We start from the raw sequence: 17197 nt of genomic DNA, 5'->3' as shown, positions 1-17197 counted from the left end.
ACTTGACTGAGATTCTCTAGCTCGCGTGTTACGCCCCCTTCTGTTTTGGCTAGGAATAAGAGGGCCGGGGCTTCTCGGAGGTAGTGTGGCCGAGTGGTCGAAGGCGCTGGATTTAGGCTCCAGTCTCTGTGGAGGCGTGGGTTCGAATCCCATCACTGCCAGCGAAGCTTTTGTGAAGATGTTGGCTCGGTCCATCCTTGGAAAAGCGCCATGTTGAAAATGTCTGTGGCAAGACCTTGCGTGTACGATGTTGGTGTAGTATCAATGAACGGCAGATGTCCTTGTGGTGGGCTTTTGTTAGACTGATTTCCACATCCTCTGTGTTCACTGGGCGTCTGTTTTATTAATTTTTGTAAAAGATCAGTTGCTTAGTAAATGATCTCAAAAGTTATATTGTTCTCACCAATGCAGTGCGGCACGAGGTTGACCCCAAATATGTCCGCCGATAGAAGAAGAAAAGCAGACACTTTAGCGTCCAAGTGGATAAACTATGCCGTTGCCATTGCAGTGCGAAAGCCGCACGAAGCCGGTAGCGTGGCCGAGCGGTCTAAGGCGCTGGATTAAGGCTCCAGTCTCTTCGGAGGCGTGGGTTCAAATCCCACCGCTGCCAAAGAAGGTTTTGAAGAAGCCACCATCCAAGCTGTTGAGCAGCTTATACTCAACTTGGCGCCCTCTGTTGCTCTTTTCAACAGCAGCAACTTGGAAGAGTCGGCTTGACGTTTCTTCAATTCCTTCAAGTTCTCCAATATTCAAAGGGCGTAGGATGGCCCAAGCTGGCCGAACCAACGGAGAACACATCAAAAGAATGCCCAACACGCAGGCGGCCGTATAAAGCAAACCATAAAGCCGCGTCGGCCAGTCCGAAGTCTTAGGAATCTAGCGCTTCTTTGTCTGCATCTGCCAATAGATGACTTGACTGAGATTCTCTAGCTCGCGTGTTACGCCCCCTTCTGTTTTGGCTAGGAATAAGAGGGCCGGGGCTTCTAGGAGGTACTGTGGCCGAGTGGTCGAAGGCGCTGGATTTAGGCTCCAGTCTCTGTGGAGGCGTGGGTTCGAATCCCACCACTGCCAGCGAAGCTTTTGTGAAGATGTTGGCTCGGTCCATCCTTGGAAAAGCGCCATGTTGAAAATGTCTGTGGCAAGACCTTGCGTGTACGATGTTGGTGTAGTATCAATGAACGGCAGATGTCCTTGTGGTGGGCTTTTGTTAGACTGATTTCCACATCCTCTGTGTTCACTGGGCGTCTGTTTTATTAATTTTTGTAAAAGATCAGTTGCTTAGTAAATGATCTCAAAAGTTATATTGTTCTCACCAATGCAGTGCGGCACGAGGTTGACCCCAAATATGTCCGCCGATAGAAGAAGAAAAGCAGACACTTTAGCGTCCAAGTGGATAAACTATGCCGTTGCCATTGCAGTGCGAAAGCCGCACGAAGCCGGTAGCGTGGCCGAGCGGTCTAAGGCGCTGGATTAAGGCTCCAGTCTCTTCGGAGGCGTGGGTTCAAATCCCACCGCTGCCAAAGAAGGTTTTGAAGAAACCACCATCCAAGCTGTTGAGCAGCTTATACTCAAATTGGCGCCCTCTGTTGCTCTTTTCAACAGCAGCAACTTGGAAGAGTCGGCTTGACGTTTCTTCAATTCCTTCAAGTTCTCCAATATTCAAAGGGCGTAGGATGGCCCAAGCTGGCCGAACCAACGGAGAACACATCAAAAGAATGCCCAACACGCAGGCGGCCGTATAAAGCAAACCATAAAGCCGCGTCGGCCAGTCCGAAGTCTTAGGAATCTAGCGCTTCTTAGTCTGCATCTGCCAATAGATGACTTGACTGAGATTCTCTAGCTCGCGTGTTACGCCCCCTTCTGTTTTGGCTAGGAATAAGAGGGCCGGGGCTTCTCGGAGGTAGTGTGGCCGAGTGGTCGAAGGCGCTGGATTTAGGCTCCAGTCTCTGTGGAGGCGTGGGTTCGAATCCCATCACTGCCAGCGAAGCTTTTGTGAAGATGTTGGCTCGGTCCATCCTTGGAAAAGCGCCATGTTGAAAATGTCTGTGGCAAGACCTTGCGTGTACGATGTTGGTGTAGTATCAATGAACGGCAGATGTCCTTGTGGTGGGCTTTTGTTAGACTGATTTCCACATCCTCTGTGTTCACTGGGCGTCTGTTTTATTAATTTTTGTAAAAGATCAGTTGCTTAGTAAATGATCTCAAAAGTTATATTGTTCTCACCAATGCAGTGCGGCACGAGGTTGACCCCAAATATGTCCGCCGATAGAAGAAGAAAAGCAGACACTTTAGCGTCCAAGTGGATAAACTATGCCGTTGCCATTGCAGTGCGAAAGCCGCACGAAGCCGGTAGCGTGGCCGAGCGGTCTAAGGCGCTGGATTAAGGCTCCAGTCTCTTCGGAGGCGTGGGTTCAAATCCCACCGCTGCCAAAGAAGGTTTTGAAGAAGCCACCATCCAAGCTGTTGAGCAGCTTATACTCAACTTGGCGCCCTCTGTTGCTCTTTTCAACAGCAGCAACTTGGAAGAGTCGGCTTGACGTTTCTTCAATTCCTTCAAGTTCTCCAATATTCAAAGGGCGTAGGATGGCCCAAGCTGGCCGAACCAACGGAGAACACATCAAAAGAATGCCCAACACGCAGGCGGCCGTATAAAGCAAACCATAAAGCCGCGTCGGCCAGTCCGAAGTCTTAGGAATCTAGCGCTTCTTTGTCTGCATCTGCCAATAGATGACTTGACTGAGATTCTCTAGCTCGCGTGTTACGCCCCCTTCTGTTTTGGCTAGGAATAAGAGGGCCGGGGCTTCTAGGAGGTACTGTGGCCGAGTGGTCGAAGGCACTGGATTTAGGCTCCAGTCTCTGTGGAGGCGTGGGTTCGAATCCCACCACTGCCAGCGAAGCTTTTGTGAAGATGTTGGCTCGGTCCATCCTTGGAAAAGCGCCATGTTGAAAATGTCTGTGGCAAGAGCTTGCGTGTACGATGTTGGTGTAGTATCAATGAACGGCAGATGTCCTTGTGGTGGGCTTTTGTTAGACTGATTTCCACATCCTCTGTGTTCACTGGGCGTCTGTTTTATTAATTTTTGTAAAAGATCAGTTGCTTAGTAAATGATCTCAAAAGTTATATTGTTCTCACCAATGCAGTGCGGCACGAGGTTGACCCCAAATATGTCCGCCGATAGAAGAAGAAAAGCAGACACTTTAGCGTCCAAGTGGATAAACTATGCCGTTGCCATTGCAGTGCGAAAGCCGCACGAAGCCGGTAGCGTGGCCGAGCGGTCTAAGGCGCTGGATTAAGGCTCCAGTCTCTTCGGAGGCGTGGGTTCAAATCCCACCGCTGCCAAAGAAGGTTTTGAAGAAACCACCATCCAAGCTGTTGAGCAGCTTATACTCAACTTGGCGCCCTCTGTTGCTCTTTTCAACAGCAGCAACTTGGAAGAGTCGGCTTGACGTTTCTTCAATTCCTTCAAGTTCTCCAATGTTCAAAGGGCGTAGGATGGCCCAAGCTGGCCGAACCAACGGAGAACACATCAAAAGAATGCCCAACACGCAGGCGGCCGTATAAAGCAAACCATAAAGCCGCGTCGGCCAGTCCGAAGTCTTAGGAATCTAGCGCTTCTTTGTCTGCATCTGCCAATAGATGACTTGACTGAGATTCTCTAGCTCGCGTGTTACGCCCCCTTCTGTTTTGGCTAGGAATAAGAGGGCCGGGGCTTCTCGGAGGTAGTGTGGCAGAGTGGTCGAAGGCGCTGGATTTAGGCTCCAGTCTCTGTGGAGGCGTGGGTTCGAATCCCACCACTGCCAGCGAAGCTTTTGTGAAGATGTTGGCTCGGTCCATCCTTGGAAAAGCGCCATGTTGAAAATGTCTGTGGCAAGACCTTGCGTGTACGATGTTGGTGTAGTATCAATGAACGGCAGATGTCCTTGTGGTGGGCTTTTGTTAGACTGATTTCCACATCCTCTGTGTTCACTGGGCGTCTGTTTTATTAATTTTTGTAAAAGATCAGTTGCTTAGTAAATGATCTCAAAAGTTATATTGTTCTCACCAATGCAGTGCGGCACGAGGTTGACCCCAAATATGTCCGCCGATAGAAGAAGAAAAGCAGACACTTTAGCGTCCAAGTGGATAAACTATGCCGTTGCCATTGCAGTGCGAAAGCCGCACGAAGCCGGTAGCGTGGCCGAGCGGTCTAAGGCGCTGGATTAAGGCTCCAGTCTCTTCGGAGGCGTGGGTTCAAATCCCACCGCTGCCAAAGAAGGTTTTGAAGAAACCACCATCCAAGCTGTTGAGCAGCTTATACTCAAATTGGCGCCCTCTGTTGCTCTTTTCAACAGCAGCAACTTGGAAGAGTCGGCTTGACGTTTCTTCAATTCCTTCAAGTTCTCCAATATTCAAAGGGCGTAGGATGGCCCAAGCTGGCCGAACCAACGGAGAACACATCAAAAGAATGCCCAACACACAGGCGGCCGTATAAAGCAAACCATAAAGCCGCGTCGGCCAGTCCGAAGTCTTAGGAATCTAGCGCTTCTTAGTCTGCATCTGCCAATAGATGACTTGACTGAGATTCTCTAGCTCGCGTGTTACGCCCCCTTCTGTTTTGGCTAGGAATAAGAGGGCCGGGGCTTCTCGGAGGTAGTGTGGCCGAGTGGTCGAAGGCGCTGGATTTAGGCTCCAGTCTCTGTGGAGGCGTGGGTTCGAATCCCATCACTGCCAGCGAAGCTTTTGTGAAGATGTTGGCTCGGTCCATCCTTGGAAAAGCGCCATGTTGAAAATGTCTGTGGCAAGACCTTGCGTGTACGATGTTGGTGTAGTATCAATGAACGGCAGATGTCCTTGTGGTGGGCTTTTGTTAGACTGATTTCCACATCCTCTGTGTTCACTGGGCGTCTGTTTTATTAATTTTTGTAAAAGATCAGTTGCTTAGTAAATGATCTCAAAAGTTATATTGTTCTCACCAATGCAGTGCGGCACGAGGTTGACCCCAAATATGTCCGCCGATAGAAGAAGAAAAGCAGACACTTTAGCGTCCAAGTGGATAAACTATGCCGTTGCCATTGCAGTGCGAAAGCCGCACGAAGCCGGTAGCGTGGCCGAGCGGTCTAAGGCGCTGGATTAAGGCTCCAGTCTCTTCGGAGGCGTGGGTTCAAATCCCACCGCTGCCAAAGAAGGTTTTGAAGAAGCCACCATCCAAGCTGTTGAGCAGCTTATACTCAACTTGGCGCCCTCTGTTGCTCTTTTCAACAGCAGCAACTTGGAAGAGTCGGCTTGACGTTTCTTCAATTCCTTCAAGTTCTCCAATATTCAAAGGGCGTAGGATGGCCCAAGCTGGCCGAACCAACGGAGAACACATCAAAAGAATGCCCAACACGCAGGCGGCCGTATAAAGCAAACCATAAAGCCGCGTCGGCCAGTCCGAAGTCTTAGGAATCTAGCGCTTCTTTGTCTGCATCTGCCAATAGATGACTTGACTGAGATTCTCTAGCTCGCGTGTTACGCCCCCTTCTGTTTTGGCTAGGAATAAGAGGGCCGGGGCTTCTAGGAGGTACTGTGGCCGAGTGGTCGAAGGCGCTGGATTTAGGCTCCAGTCTCTGTGGAGGCGTGGGTTCGAATCCCACCACTGCCAGCGAAGCTTTTGTGAAGATGTTGGCTCGGTCCATCCTTGGAAAAGCGCCATGTTGAAAATGTCTGTGGCAAGACCTTGCGTGTACGATGTTGGTGTAGTATCAATGAACGGCAGATGTCCTTGTGGTGGGCTTTTGTTAGACTGATTTCCACATCCTCTGTGTTCACTGGGCGTCTGTTTTATTAATTTTTGTAAAAGATCAGTTGCTTAGTAAATGATCTCAAAAGTTATATTGTTCTCACCAATGCAGTGCGGCACGAGGTTGACCCCAAATATGTCCGCCGATAGAAGAAGAAAAGCAGACACTTTAGCGTCCAAGTGGATAAACTATGCCGTTGCCATTGCAGTGCGAAAGCCGCATGAAGCCGGTAGCGTGGCCGAGCGGTCTAAGGCGCTGGATTAAGGCTCCAGTCTCTTCGGAAGCGTGGGTTCAAATCCCACCGCTGCCAAAGAAGGTTTTGAAGAAACCACCATCCAAGCTGTTGAGCAGCTTATACTCAACTTGGCGCCCTCTGTTGCTCTTTTCAACAGCAGCAACTTGGAAGAGTCGGCTTGACGTTTCTTCAATTCCTTCAAGTTCTCCAATATTCAAAGGGCGTAGGATGGCCCAAGCTGGCCGAACCAACGGAGAACACATCAAAAGAATGCCCAACACGCAGGCGGCCGTATAAAGCAAACCATAAAGCCGCGTCGGCCAGTCCGAAGTCTTAGGAATCTAGCGCTTCTTTGTCTGCATCTGCCAATAGATGACTTGACTGAGATTCTCTAGCTCGCGTGTTACGCCCCCTTCTGTTTTGGCTAGGAATAAGAGGGCCGGGGCTTCTCGGCGGTAGTGTGGCCGAGTGGTCGAAGGCGCTGGATTTAGGCTCCAGTCTCTGTGGAGGCGTGGGTTCGAATCCCACCACTGCCAGCGAAGCTTTTGTGAAGATGTTGGCTCGGTCCATCCTTGGAAAAGCGCCATGTTGAAAATGTCTGTGGCAAGACCTTGCGTGTACGATGTTGGTGTAGTATCAATGAACGGCAGATGTCCTTGTGGTGGGCTTTTGTTAGACTGATTTCCACATCCTCTGTGTTCACTGGGCGTCTGTTTTATTAATTTTTGTAAAAGATCAGTTGCTTAGTAAATGATCTCAAAAGTTATATTGTTCTCACCAATGCAGTGCGGCACGAGGTTGACCCCAAATATGTCCGCCGATAGAAGAAGAAAAGCAGACACTTTAGCGTCCAAGTGGATAAACTATGCCGTTGCCATTGCAGTGCGAAAGCCGCACGAAGCCGGTAGCGTGGCCGAGCGGTCTAAGGCGCTGGATTAAGGCTCCAGTCTCTTCGGAGGCGTGGGTTCAAATCCCACCGCTGCCAAAGAAGGTTTTGAAGAAACCACCATCCAAGCTGTTGAGCAGCTTATACTCAAATTGGCGCCCTCTGTTGCTCTTTTCAACAGCAGCAACTTGGAAGAGTCGGCTTGACGTTTCTTCAATTCCTTCAAGTTCTCCAATATTCAAAGGGCGTAGGATGGCCCAAGCTGGCCGAACCAACGGAGAACACATCAAAAGAATGCCCAACACGCAGGCGGCCGTATAAAGCAAACCATAAAGCCGCGTCGGCCAGTCCGAAGTCTTAGGAATCTAGCGCTTCTTAGTCTGCATCTGCCAATAGATGACTTGACTGAGATTCTCTAGCTCGCGTGTTACGCCCCCTTCTGTTTTGGCTAGGAATAAGAGGGCCGGGGCTTCTCGGAGGTAGTGTGGCCGAGTGGTCGAAGGCGCTGGATTTAGGCTCCAGTCTCTGTGGAGGCGTGGGTTCGAATCCCATCACTGCCAGCGAAGCTTTTGTGAAGATGTTGGCTCGGTCCATCCTTGGAAAAGCGCCATGTTGAAAATGTCTGTGGCAAGACCTTGCGTGTACGATGTTGGTGTAGTATCAATGAACGGCAGATGTCCTTGTGGTGGGCTTTTGTTAGACTGATTTCCACATCCTCTGTGTTCACTGGGCGTCTGTTTTATTAATTTTTGTAAAAGATCAGTTGCTTAGTAAATGATCTCAAAAGTTATATTGTTCTCACCAATGCAGTGCGGCACGAGGTTGACCCCAAATATGTCCGCCGATAGAAGAAGAAAAGCAGACACTTTAGCGTCCAAGTGGATAAACTATGCCGTTGCCATTGCAGTGCGAAAGCCGCACGAAGCCGGTAGCGTGGCCGAGCGGTCTAAGGCGCTGGATTAAGGCTCCAGTCTCTTCGGAGGCGTGGGTTCAAATCCCACCGCTGCCAAAGAAGGTTTTGAAGAAACCACCATCCAAGCTGTTGAGCAGCTTATACTCAAATTGGCGCCCTCTGTTGCTCTTTTCAACAGCAGCAACTTGGAAGAGTCGGCTTGACGTTTCTTCAATTCCTTCAAGTTCTCCAATATTCAAAGGGCGTAGGATGGCCCAAGCTGGCCGAACCAACGGAGAACACATCAAAAGAATGCCCAACACGCAGGCGGCCGTATAAAGCAAACCATAAAGCCGCGTCGGCCAGTCCGAAGTCTTAGGAATCTAGCGCTTCTTAGTCTGCATCTGCCAATAGATGACTTGACTGAGATTCTCTAGCTCGCGTGTTACGCCCCCTTCTGTTTTGGCTAGGAATAAGAGGGCCGGGGCTTCTCGGAGGTAGTGTGGCCGAGTGGTCGAAGGCGCTGGATTTAGGCTCCAGTCTCTGTGGAGGCGTGGGTTCGAATCCCATCACTGCCAGCGAAGCTTTTGTGAAGATGTTGGCTCGGTCCATCCTTGGAAAAGCGCCATGTTGAAAATGTCTGTGGCAAGACCTTGCGTGTACGATGTTGGTGTAGTATCAATGAACGGCAGATGTCCTTGTGGTGGGCTTTTGTTAGACTGATTTCCACATCCTCTGTGTTCACTGGGCGTCTGTTTTATTAATTTTTGTAAAAGATCAGTTGCTTAGTAAATGATCTCAAAAGTTATATTGTTCTCACCAATGCAGTGCGGCACGAGGTTGACCCCAAATATGTCCGCCGATAGAAGAAGAAAAGCAGACACTTTAGCGTCCAAGTGGATAAACTATGCCGTTGCCATTGCAGTGCGAAAGCCGCACGAAGCCGGTAGCGTGGCCGAGCGGTCTAAGGCGCTGGATTAAGGCTCCAGTCTCTTCGGAGGCGTGGGTTCAAATCCCACCGCTGCCAAAGAAGGTTTTGAAGAAACCACCATCCAAGCTGTTGAGCAGCTTATACTCAACTTGGCGCCCTCTGTTGCTCTTTTCAACAGCAGCAACTTGGAAGAGTCGGCTTGACGTTTCTTCAATTCCTTCAAGTTCTCCAATATTCAAAGGGCGTAGGATGGCCCAAGCTGGCCGAACCAACGGAGAACACATCAAAAGAATGCCCAACACGCAGGCGGCCGTATAAAGCAAACCATAAAGCCGCGTCGGCCAGTCCGAAGTCTTAGGAATCTAGCGCTTCTTTGTCTGCATCTGCCAATAGATGACTTGACTGAGATTCTCTAGCTCGCGTGTTACGCCCCCTTCTGTTTTGGCTAGGAATAAGAGGGCCGGGGCTTCTCGGAGGTAGTGTGGCCGAGTGGTCGAAGGCGCTGGATTTAGGCTCCAGTCTCTGTGGAGGCGTGGGTTCGAATCCCACCACTGCCAGCGAAGCTTTTGTGAAGATGTTGGCTCGGTCCATCCTTGGAAAAGCGCCATGTTGAAAATGTCTGTGGCAAGACCTTGCGTGTACGATGTTGGTGTAGTATCAATGAACGGCAGATGTCCTTGTGGTGGGCTTTTGTTAGACTGATTTCCACATCCTCTGTGTTCACTGGGCGTCTGTTTTATTAATTTTTGTAAAAGATCAGTTGCTTAGTAAATGATCTCAAAAGTTATATTGTTCTCACCAATGCAGTGCGGCACGAGGTTGACCCCAAATATGTCCGCCGATAGAAGAAGAAAAGCAGACACTTTAGCGTCCAAGTGGATAAACTATGCCGTTGCCATTGCAGTGCGAAAGCCGCATGAAGCCGGTAGCGTGGCCGAGCGGTCTAAGGCGCTGGATTAAGGCTCCAGTCTCTTCGGAGGCGTGGGTTCAAATCCCACCGCTGCCAAAGAAGGTTTTGAAGAAACCACCATCCAAGCTGTTGAGCAGCTTATACTCAAATTGGCGCCCTCTGTTGCTCTTTTCAACAGCAGCAACTTGGAAGAGTCGGCTTGACGTTTCTTCAATTCCTTCAAGTTCTCCAATATTCAAAGGGCGTAGGATGGCCCAAGCTGGCCGAACCAACGGAGAACACATCAAAAGAATGCCCAACACGCAGGCGGCCGTATAAAGCAAACCATAAAGCCGCGTCGGCCAGTCCGAAGTCTTAGGAATCTAGCGCTTCTTAGTCTGCATCTGCCAATAGATGACTTGACTGAGATTCTCTAGCTCGCGTGTTACGCCCCCTTCTGTTTTGGCTAGGAATAAGAGGGCCGGGGCTTCTCGGAGGTAGTGTGGCCGAGTGGTCGAAGGCGCTGGATTTAGGCTCCAGTCTCTGTGGAGGCGTGGGTTCGAATCCCATCACTGCCAGCGAAGCTTTTGTGAAGATGTTGGCTCGGTCCATCCTTGGAAAAGCGCCATGTTGAAAATGTCTGTGGCAAGACCTTGCGTGTACGATGTTGGTGTAGTATCAATGAACGGCAGATGTCCTTGTGGTGGGCTTTTGTTAGACTGATTTCCACATCCTCTGTGTTCACTGGGCGTCTGTTTTATTAATTTTTGTAAAAGATCAGTTGCTTAGTAAATGATCTCAAAAGTTATATTGTTCTCACCAATGCAGTGCGGCACGAGGTTGACCCCAAATATGTCCGCCGATAGAAGAAGAAAAGCAGACACTTTAGCGTCCAAGTGGATAAACTATGCCGTTGCCATTGCAGTGCGAAAGCCGCACGAAGCCGGTAGCGTGGCCGAGCGGTCTAAGGCGCTGGATTAAGGCTCCAGTCTCTTCGGAGGCGTGGGTTCAAATCCCACCGCTGCCAAAGAAGGTTTTGAAGAAGCCACCATCCAAGCTGTTGAGCAGCTTATACTCAACTTGGCGCCCTCTGTTGCTCTTTTCAACAGCAGCAACTTGGAAGAGTCGGCTTGACGTTTCTTCAATTCCTTCAAGTTCTCCAATATTCAAAGGGCGTAGGATGGCCCAAGCTGGCCGAACCAACGGAGAACACATCAAAAGAATGCCCAACACGCAGGCGGCCGTATAAAGCAAACCATAAAGCCGCGTCGGCCAGTCCGAAGTCTTAGGAATCTAGCGCTTCTTTGTCTGCATCTGCCAATAGATGACTTGACTGAGATTCTCTAGCTCGCGTGTTACGCCCCCTTCTGTTTTGGCTAGGAATAAGAGGGCCGGGGCTTCTAGGAGGTACTGTGGCCGAGTGGTCGAAGGCGCTGGATTTAGGCTCCAGTCTCTGTGGAGGCGTGGGTTCGAATCCCACCACTGCCAGCGAAGCTTTTGTGAAGATGTTGGCTCGGTCCATCCTTGGAAAAGCGCCATGTTGAAAATGTCTGTGGCAAGACCTTGCGTGTACGATGTTGGTGTAGTATCAATGAACGGCAGATGTCCTTGTGGTGGGCTTTTGTTAGACTGATTTCCACATCCTCTGTGTTCACTGGGCGTCTGTTTTATTAATTTTTGTAAAAGATCAGTTGCTTAGTAAATGATCTCAAAAGTTATATTGTTCTCACCAATGCAGTGCGGCACGAGGTTGACCCCAAATATGTCCGCCGATAGAAGAAGAAAAGCAGACACTTTAGCGTCCAAGTGGATAAACTATGCCGTTGCCATTGCAGTGCGAAAGCCGCACGAAGCCGGTAGCGTGGCCGAGCGGTCTAAGGCGCTGGATTAAGGCTCCAGTCTCTTCGGAGGCGTGGGTTCAAATCCCACCGCTGCCAAAGAAGGTTTTGAAGAAACCACCATCCAAGCTGTTGAGCAGCTTATACTCAAATTGGCGCCCTCTGTTGCTCTTTTCAACAGCAGCAACTTGGAAGAGTCGGCTTGACGTTTCTTCAATTCCTTCAAGTTCTCCAATATTCAAAGGGCGTAGGATGGCCCAAGCTGGCCGAACCAACGGAGAACACATCAAAAGAATGCCCAACACGCAGGCGGCCGTATAAAGCAAACCATAAAGCCGCGTCGGCCAGTCCGAAGTCTTAGGAATCTAGCGCTTCTTAGTCTGCATCTGCCAATAGATGACTTGACTGAGATTCTCTAGCTCGCGTGTTACGCCCCCTTCTGTTTTGGCTAGGAATAAGAGGGCCGGGGCTTCTCGGAGGTAGTGTGGCCGAGTGGTCGAAGGCGCTGGATTTAGGCTCCAGTCTCTGTGGAGGCGTGGGTTCGAATCCCATCACTGCCAGCGAAGCTTTTGTGAAGATGTTGGCTCGGTCCATCCTTGGAAAAGCGCCATGTTGAAAATGTCTGTGGCAAGACCTTGCGTGTACGATGTTGGTGTAGTATCAATGAACGGCAGATGTCCTTGTGGTGGGCTTTTGTTAGACTGATTTCCACATCCTCTGTGTTCACTGGGCGTCTGTTTTATTAATTTTTGTAAAAGATCAGTTGCTTAGTAAATGATCTCAAAAGTTATATTGTTCTCACCAATGCAGTGCGGCACGAGGTTGACCCCAAATATGTCCGCCGATAGAAGAAGAAAAGCAGACACTTTAGCGTCCAAGTGGATAAACTATGCCGTTGCCATTGCAGTGCGAAAGCCGCACGAAGCCGGTAGCGTGGCCGAGCGGTCTAAGGCGCTGGATTAAGGCTCCAGTCTCTTCGGAGGCGTGGGTTCAAATCCCACCGCTGCCAAAGAAGGTTTTGAAGAAACCACCATCCAAGCTGTTGAGCAGCTTATACTCAACTTGGCGCCCTCTGTTGCTCTTTTCAACAGCAGCAACTTGGAAGAGTCGGCTTGACGTTTCTTCAATTCCTTCAAGTTCTCCAATATTCAAAGGGCGTAGGATGGCCCAAGCTGGCCGAACCAACGGAGAACACATCAAAAGAATGCCCAACACGCAGGCGGCCGTATAAAGCAAACCATAAAGCCGCGTCGGCCAGTCCGAAGTCTTAGGAATCTAGCGCTTCTTTGTCTGCATCTGCCAATAGATGACTTGACTGAGATTCTCTAGCTCGCGTGTTACGCCCCCTTCTGTTTTGGCTAGGAATAAGAGGGCCGGGGCTTCTCGGAGGTAGTGTGGCCGAGTGGTCGAAGGCGCTGGATTTAGGCTCCAGTCTCTGTGGAGGCGTGGGTTCGAATCCCACCACTGCCAGCGAAGCTTTTGTGAAGATGTTGGCTCGGTCCATCCTTGGAAAAGCGCCATGTTGAAAATGTCTGTGGCAAGACCTTGCGTGTACGATGTTGGTGTAGTATCAATGAACGGCAGATGTCCTTGTGGTGGGCTTTTGTTAGACTGATTTCCACATCCTCTGTGTTCACTGGGCGTCTGTTTTATTAATTTTTGTAAAAGATCAGTTGCTTAGTAAATGATCTCAAAAGTTATATTGTTCTCACCAATGCAGTGCGGCACGAGGTTGACCCCAAATATGTCCGCCGATAGAAGAAGAAAAGCAGACACTTTAGCGTCCAAGTGGATAAACTATGCCGTTGCCATTGCAGTGCGAAAGCCGCACGAAGCCGGTAGCGTGGCCGAGCGGTCTAAGGCGCTGGATTAAGGCTCCAGTCTCTTCGGAGGCGTGGGTTCAAATCCCACCGCTGCCAAAGAAGGTTTTGAAGAAACCACCATCCAAGCTGTTGAGCAGCTTATACTCAAATTGGCGCCCTCTGTTGCTCTTTTCAACAGCAGCAACTTGGAAGAGTCGGCTTGACGTTTCTTCAATTCCTTCAAGTTCTCCAATATTCAAAGGGCGTAGGATGGCCCAAGCTGGCCGAACCAACGGAGAACACATCAAAAGAATGCCCAACACGCAGGCGGCCGTATAAAGCAAACCATAAAGCCGCGTCGGCCAGTCCGAAGTCTTAGGAATCTAGCGCTTCTTAGTCTGCATCTGCCAATAGATGACTTGACTGAGATTCTCTAGCTCGCGTGTTACGCCCCCTTCTGTTTTGGCTAGGAATAAGAGGGCCGGGGCTTCTCGGAGGTAGTGTGGCCGAGTGGTCGAAGGCGCTGGATTTAGGCTCCAGTCTCTGTGGAGGCGTGGGTTCGAATCCCATCACTGCCAGCGAAGCTTTTGTGAAGATGTTGGCTCGGTCCATCCTTGGAAAAGCGCCATGTTGAAAATGTCTGTGGCAAGACCTTGCGTGTACGATGTTGGTGTAGTATCAATGAACGGCAGATGTCCTTGTGGTGGGCTTTTGTTAGACTGATTTCCACATCCTCTGTGTTCACTGGGCGTCTGTTTTATTAATTTTTGTAAAAGATCAGTTGCTTAGTAAATGATCTCAAAAGTTATATTGTTCTCACCAATGCAGTGCGGCACGAGGTTGACCCCAAATATGTCCGCCGATAGAAGAAGAAAAGCAGACACTTTAGCGTCCAAGTGGATAAACTATGCCGTTGCCATTGCAGTGCGAAAGCCGCACGAAGCCGGTAGCGTGGCCGAGCGGTCTAAGGCGCTGGATTAAGGCTCCAGTCTCTTCGGAGGCGTGGGTTCAAATCCCACCGCTGCCAAAGAAGGTTTTGAAGAAACCACCATCCAAGCTGTTGAGCAGCTTATACTCAAATTGGCGCCCTCTGTTGCTCTTTTCAACAGCAGCAACTTGGAAGAGTCGGCTTGACGTTTCTTCAATTCCTTCAAGTTCTCCAATATTCAAAGGGCGTAGGATGGCCCAAGCTGGCCGAACCAACGGAGAACACATCAAAAGAATGCCCAACACGCAGGCGGCCGTATAAAGCAAACCATAAAGCCGCGTCGGCCAGTCCGAAGTCTTAGGAATCTAGCGCTTCTTAGTCTGCATCTGCCAATAGATGACTTGACTGAGATTCTCTAGCTCGCGTGTTACGCCCCCTTCTGTTTTGGCTAGGAATAAGAGGGCCGGGGCTTCTCGGAGGTAGTGTGGCCGAGTGGTCGAAGGCGCTGGATTTAGGCTCCAGTCTCTGTGGAGGCGTGGGTTCGAATCCCATCACTGCCAGCGAAGCTTTTGTGAAGATGTTGGCTCGGTCCATCCTTGGAAAAGCGCCATGTTGAAAATGTCTGTGGCAAGACCTTGCGTGTACGATGTTGGTGTAGTATCAATGAACGGCAGATGTCCTTGTGGTGGGCTTTTGTTAGACTGATTTCCACATCCTCTGTGTTCACTGGGCGTCTGTTTTATTAATTTTTGTAAAAGATCAGTTGCTTAGTAAATGATCTCAAAAGTTATATTGTTCTCACCAATGCAGTGCGGCACGAGGTTGACCCCAAATATGTCCGCCGATAGAAGAAGAAAAGCAGACACTTTAGCGTCCAAGTGGATAAACTATGCCGTTGCCATTGCAGTGCGAAAGCCGCACGAAGCCGGTAGCGTGGCCGAGCGGTCTAAGGCGCTGGATTAAGGCTCCAGTCTCTTCGGAGGCGTGGGTTCAAATCCCACCGCTGCCAAAGAAGGTTTTGAAGAAACCACCATCCAAGCTGTTGAGCAGCTTATACTCAACTTGGCGCCCTCTGTTGCTCTTTTCAACAGCAGCAACTTGGAAGAGTCGGCTTGACGTTTCTTCAATTCCTTCAAGTTCTCCAATATTCAAAGGGCGTAGGATGGCCCAAGCTGGCCGAACCAACGGAGAACACATCAAAAGAATGCCCAACACGCAGGCGGCCGTATAAAGCAAACCATAAAGCCGCGTCGGCCAGTCCGAAGTCTTAGGAATCTAGCGCTTCTTTGTCTGCATCTGCCAATAGATGACTTGACTGAGATTCTCTAGCTCGCGTGTTACGCCCCCTTCTGTTTTGGCTAGGAATAAGAGGGCCGGGGCTTCTCGGAGGTAGTGTGGCCGAGTGGTCGAAGGCGCTGGATTTAGGCTCCAGTCTCTGTGGAGGCGTGGGTTCGAATCCCACCACTGCCAGCGAAGCTTTTGTGAAGATGTTGGCTCGGTCCATCCTTGGAAAAGCGCCATGTTGAAAATGTCTGTGGCAAGACCTTGCGTGTACGATGTTGGTGTAGTATCAATGAACGGCAGATGTCCTTGTGGTGGGCTTTTGTTAGACTGATTTCCACATCCTCTGTGTTCACTGGGCGTCTGTTTTATTAATTTTTGTAAAAGATCAGTTGCTTAGTAAATGATCTCAAAAGTTATATTGTTCTCACCAATGCAGTGCGGCACGAGGTTGACCCCAAATATGTCCGCCGATAGAAGAAGAAAAGCAGACACTTTAGCGTCCAAGTGGATAAACTATGCCGTTGCCATTGCAGTGCGAAAGCCGCACGAAGCCGGTAGCGTGGCCGAGCGGTCTAAGGCGCTGGATTAAGGCTCCAGTCTCTTCGGAGGCGTGGGTTCAAATCCCACCGCTGCCAAAGAAGGTTTTGAAGAAACCACCATCCAAGCTGTTGAGCAGCTTATACTCAAATTGGCGCCCTCTGTTGCTCTTTTCAACAGCAGCAACTTGGAAGAGTCGGCTTGACGTTTCTTCAATTCCTTCAAGTTCTCCAATATTCAAAGGGCGTAGGATGGCCCAAGCTGGCCGAACCAACGGAGAACACATCAAAAGAATGCCCAACACGCAGGCGGCCGTATAAAGCAAACCATAAAGCCGCGTCGGCCAGTCCGAAGTCTTAGGAATCTAGCGCTTCTTAGTCTGCATCTGCCAATAGATGACTTGACTGAGATTCTCTAGCTCGCGTGTTACGCCCCCTTCTGTTTTGGCTAGGAATAAGAGGGCCGGGGCTTCTCGGAGGTAGTGTGGCCGAGTGGTCGAAGGCGCTGGATTTAGGCTCCAGTCTCTGTGGAGGCGTGGGTTCGAATCCCATCACTGCCAGCGAAGCTTTTGTGAAGATGTTGGCTCGGTCCATCCTTGGAAAAGCGCCATGTTGAAAATGTCTGTGGCAAGACCTTGCGTGTACGATGTTGGTGTAGTATCAATGAACGGCAGATGTCCTTGTGGTGGGCTTTTGTTAGACTGATTTCCACATCCTCTGTGTTCACTGGGCGTCTGTTTTATTAATTTTTGTAAAAGATCAGTTGCTTAGTAAATGATCTCAAAAGTTATATTGTTCTCACCAATGCAGTGCGGCACGAGGTTGACCCCAAATATGTCCGCCGATAGAAGAAGAAAAGCAGACACTTTAGCGTCCAAGTGGATAAACTATGCCGTTGCCATTGCAGTGCGAAAGCCGCACGAAGCCGGTAGCGTGGCCGAGCGGTCTAAGGCGCTGGATTAAGGCTCCAGTCTCTTCGGAGGCGTGGGTTCAAATCCCACCGCTGCCAAAGAAGGTTTTGAAGAAGCCACCATCCAAGCTGTTGAGCAGCTTATACTCAACTTGGCGCCCTCTGTTGCTCTTTTCAACAGCAGCAACTTGGAAGAGTCGGCTTGACGTTTCTTCAATTCCTTCAAGTTCTCCAATATTCAAAGGGCGTAGGATGGCCCAAGCTGGCCGAACCAACGGAGAACACATCAAAAGAATGCCCAACACG

General features: G+C 50.0%; 22 non-coding genes across 22 annotated transcripts; all 22 read left to right on the top strand.

Annotated features, from left to right (window-relative positions):
• The first annotated feature begins 528 nt into the window (after window positions 1-528).
• Window positions 529-610, top strand: trnal-aag (transfer RNA leucine (anticodon AAG)). The gene has a single exon. It is a non-coding gene; the product is annotated as a tRNA-Leu (tRNA).
• An 828-nt stretch (window positions 611-1438) lies between these two features.
• Window positions 1439-1520, top strand: trnal-aag (transfer RNA leucine (anticodon AAG)). Its single transcript has one exon. It is a non-coding gene; the product is annotated as a tRNA-Leu (tRNA).
• Window positions 1521-2348: 828 nt separating this feature from the next.
• On the top strand, window positions 2349-2430 carry trnal-aag (transfer RNA leucine (anticodon AAG)). Its single transcript has one exon. It is a non-coding gene; the product is annotated as a tRNA-Leu (tRNA).
• An 828-nt stretch (window positions 2431-3258) lies between these two features.
• Window positions 3259-3340, top strand: trnal-aag (transfer RNA leucine (anticodon AAG)). Its single transcript has one exon. It is a non-coding gene; the product is annotated as a tRNA-Leu (tRNA).
• Window positions 3341-4168: 828 nt separating this feature from the next.
• trnal-aag (transfer RNA leucine (anticodon AAG)) lies at window positions 4169-4250 on the top strand. The gene has a single exon. It is a non-coding gene; the product is annotated as a tRNA-Leu (tRNA).
• An 828-nt stretch (window positions 4251-5078) lies between these two features.
• trnal-aag (transfer RNA leucine (anticodon AAG)) lies at window positions 5079-5160 on the top strand. The gene has a single exon. It is a non-coding gene; the product is annotated as a tRNA-Leu (tRNA).
• A 1289-nt stretch (window positions 5161-6449) lies between these two features.
• trnal-uag (transfer RNA leucine (anticodon UAG)) lies at window positions 6450-6531 on the top strand. Its single transcript has one exon. It is a non-coding gene; the product is annotated as a tRNA-Leu (tRNA).
• Window positions 6532-6898: 367 nt separating this feature from the next.
• On the top strand, window positions 6899-6980 carry trnal-aag (transfer RNA leucine (anticodon AAG)). Its single transcript has one exon. It is a non-coding gene; the product is annotated as a tRNA-Leu (tRNA).
• An 828-nt stretch (window positions 6981-7808) lies between these two features.
• trnal-aag (transfer RNA leucine (anticodon AAG)) lies at window positions 7809-7890 on the top strand. The gene has a single exon. It is a non-coding gene; the product is annotated as a tRNA-Leu (tRNA).
• Window positions 7891-8718: 828 nt separating this feature from the next.
• Window positions 8719-8800, top strand: trnal-aag (transfer RNA leucine (anticodon AAG)). The gene has a single exon. It is a non-coding gene; the product is annotated as a tRNA-Leu (tRNA).
• A 379-nt stretch (window positions 8801-9179) lies between these two features.
• Window positions 9180-9261, top strand: trnal-uag (transfer RNA leucine (anticodon UAG)). Its single transcript has one exon. It is a non-coding gene; the product is annotated as a tRNA-Leu (tRNA).
• A 367-nt stretch (window positions 9262-9628) lies between these two features.
• trnal-aag (transfer RNA leucine (anticodon AAG)) lies at window positions 9629-9710 on the top strand. Its single transcript has one exon. It is a non-coding gene; the product is annotated as a tRNA-Leu (tRNA).
• Window positions 9711-10538: 828 nt separating this feature from the next.
• Window positions 10539-10620, top strand: trnal-aag (transfer RNA leucine (anticodon AAG)). Its single transcript has one exon. It is a non-coding gene; the product is annotated as a tRNA-Leu (tRNA).
• Window positions 10621-11448: 828 nt separating this feature from the next.
• Window positions 11449-11530, top strand: trnal-aag (transfer RNA leucine (anticodon AAG)). The gene has a single exon. It is a non-coding gene; the product is annotated as a tRNA-Leu (tRNA).
• An 828-nt stretch (window positions 11531-12358) lies between these two features.
• trnal-aag (transfer RNA leucine (anticodon AAG)) lies at window positions 12359-12440 on the top strand. Its single transcript has one exon. It is a non-coding gene; the product is annotated as a tRNA-Leu (tRNA).
• Window positions 12441-12819: 379 nt separating this feature from the next.
• trnal-uag (transfer RNA leucine (anticodon UAG)) lies at window positions 12820-12901 on the top strand. Its single transcript has one exon. It is a non-coding gene; the product is annotated as a tRNA-Leu (tRNA).
• A 367-nt stretch (window positions 12902-13268) lies between these two features.
• Window positions 13269-13350, top strand: trnal-aag (transfer RNA leucine (anticodon AAG)). The gene has a single exon. It is a non-coding gene; the product is annotated as a tRNA-Leu (tRNA).
• An 828-nt stretch (window positions 13351-14178) lies between these two features.
• On the top strand, window positions 14179-14260 carry trnal-aag (transfer RNA leucine (anticodon AAG)). The gene has a single exon. It is a non-coding gene; the product is annotated as a tRNA-Leu (tRNA).
• Window positions 14261-15088: 828 nt separating this feature from the next.
• On the top strand, window positions 15089-15170 carry trnal-aag (transfer RNA leucine (anticodon AAG)). The gene has a single exon. It is a non-coding gene; the product is annotated as a tRNA-Leu (tRNA).
• Window positions 15171-15549: 379 nt separating this feature from the next.
• trnal-uag (transfer RNA leucine (anticodon UAG)) lies at window positions 15550-15631 on the top strand. Its single transcript has one exon. It is a non-coding gene; the product is annotated as a tRNA-Leu (tRNA).
• Window positions 15632-15998: 367 nt separating this feature from the next.
• Window positions 15999-16080, top strand: trnal-aag (transfer RNA leucine (anticodon AAG)). Its single transcript has one exon. It is a non-coding gene; the product is annotated as a tRNA-Leu (tRNA).
• An 828-nt stretch (window positions 16081-16908) lies between these two features.
• Window positions 16909-16990, top strand: trnal-aag (transfer RNA leucine (anticodon AAG)). Its single transcript has one exon. It is a non-coding gene; the product is annotated as a tRNA-Leu (tRNA).
• Window positions 16991-17197: the final 207 nt, after the last annotated feature.

The sequence above is a fragment of the Hoplias malabaricus genome, unplaced genomic scaffold, assembly GCF_029633855.1.
Source record: "Hoplias malabaricus isolate fHopMal1 unplaced genomic scaffold, fHopMal1.hap1 scaffold_155, whole genome shotgun sequence".
NCBI classification, from domain to species: Eukaryota; Metazoa; Chordata; class Actinopteri; order Characiformes; family Erythrinidae; genus Hoplias; species Hoplias malabaricus.
The sequence above is the reverse complement of the archived record's forward strand: the minus strand, read 5'-3'. Positions and strand labels throughout refer to the sequence as shown.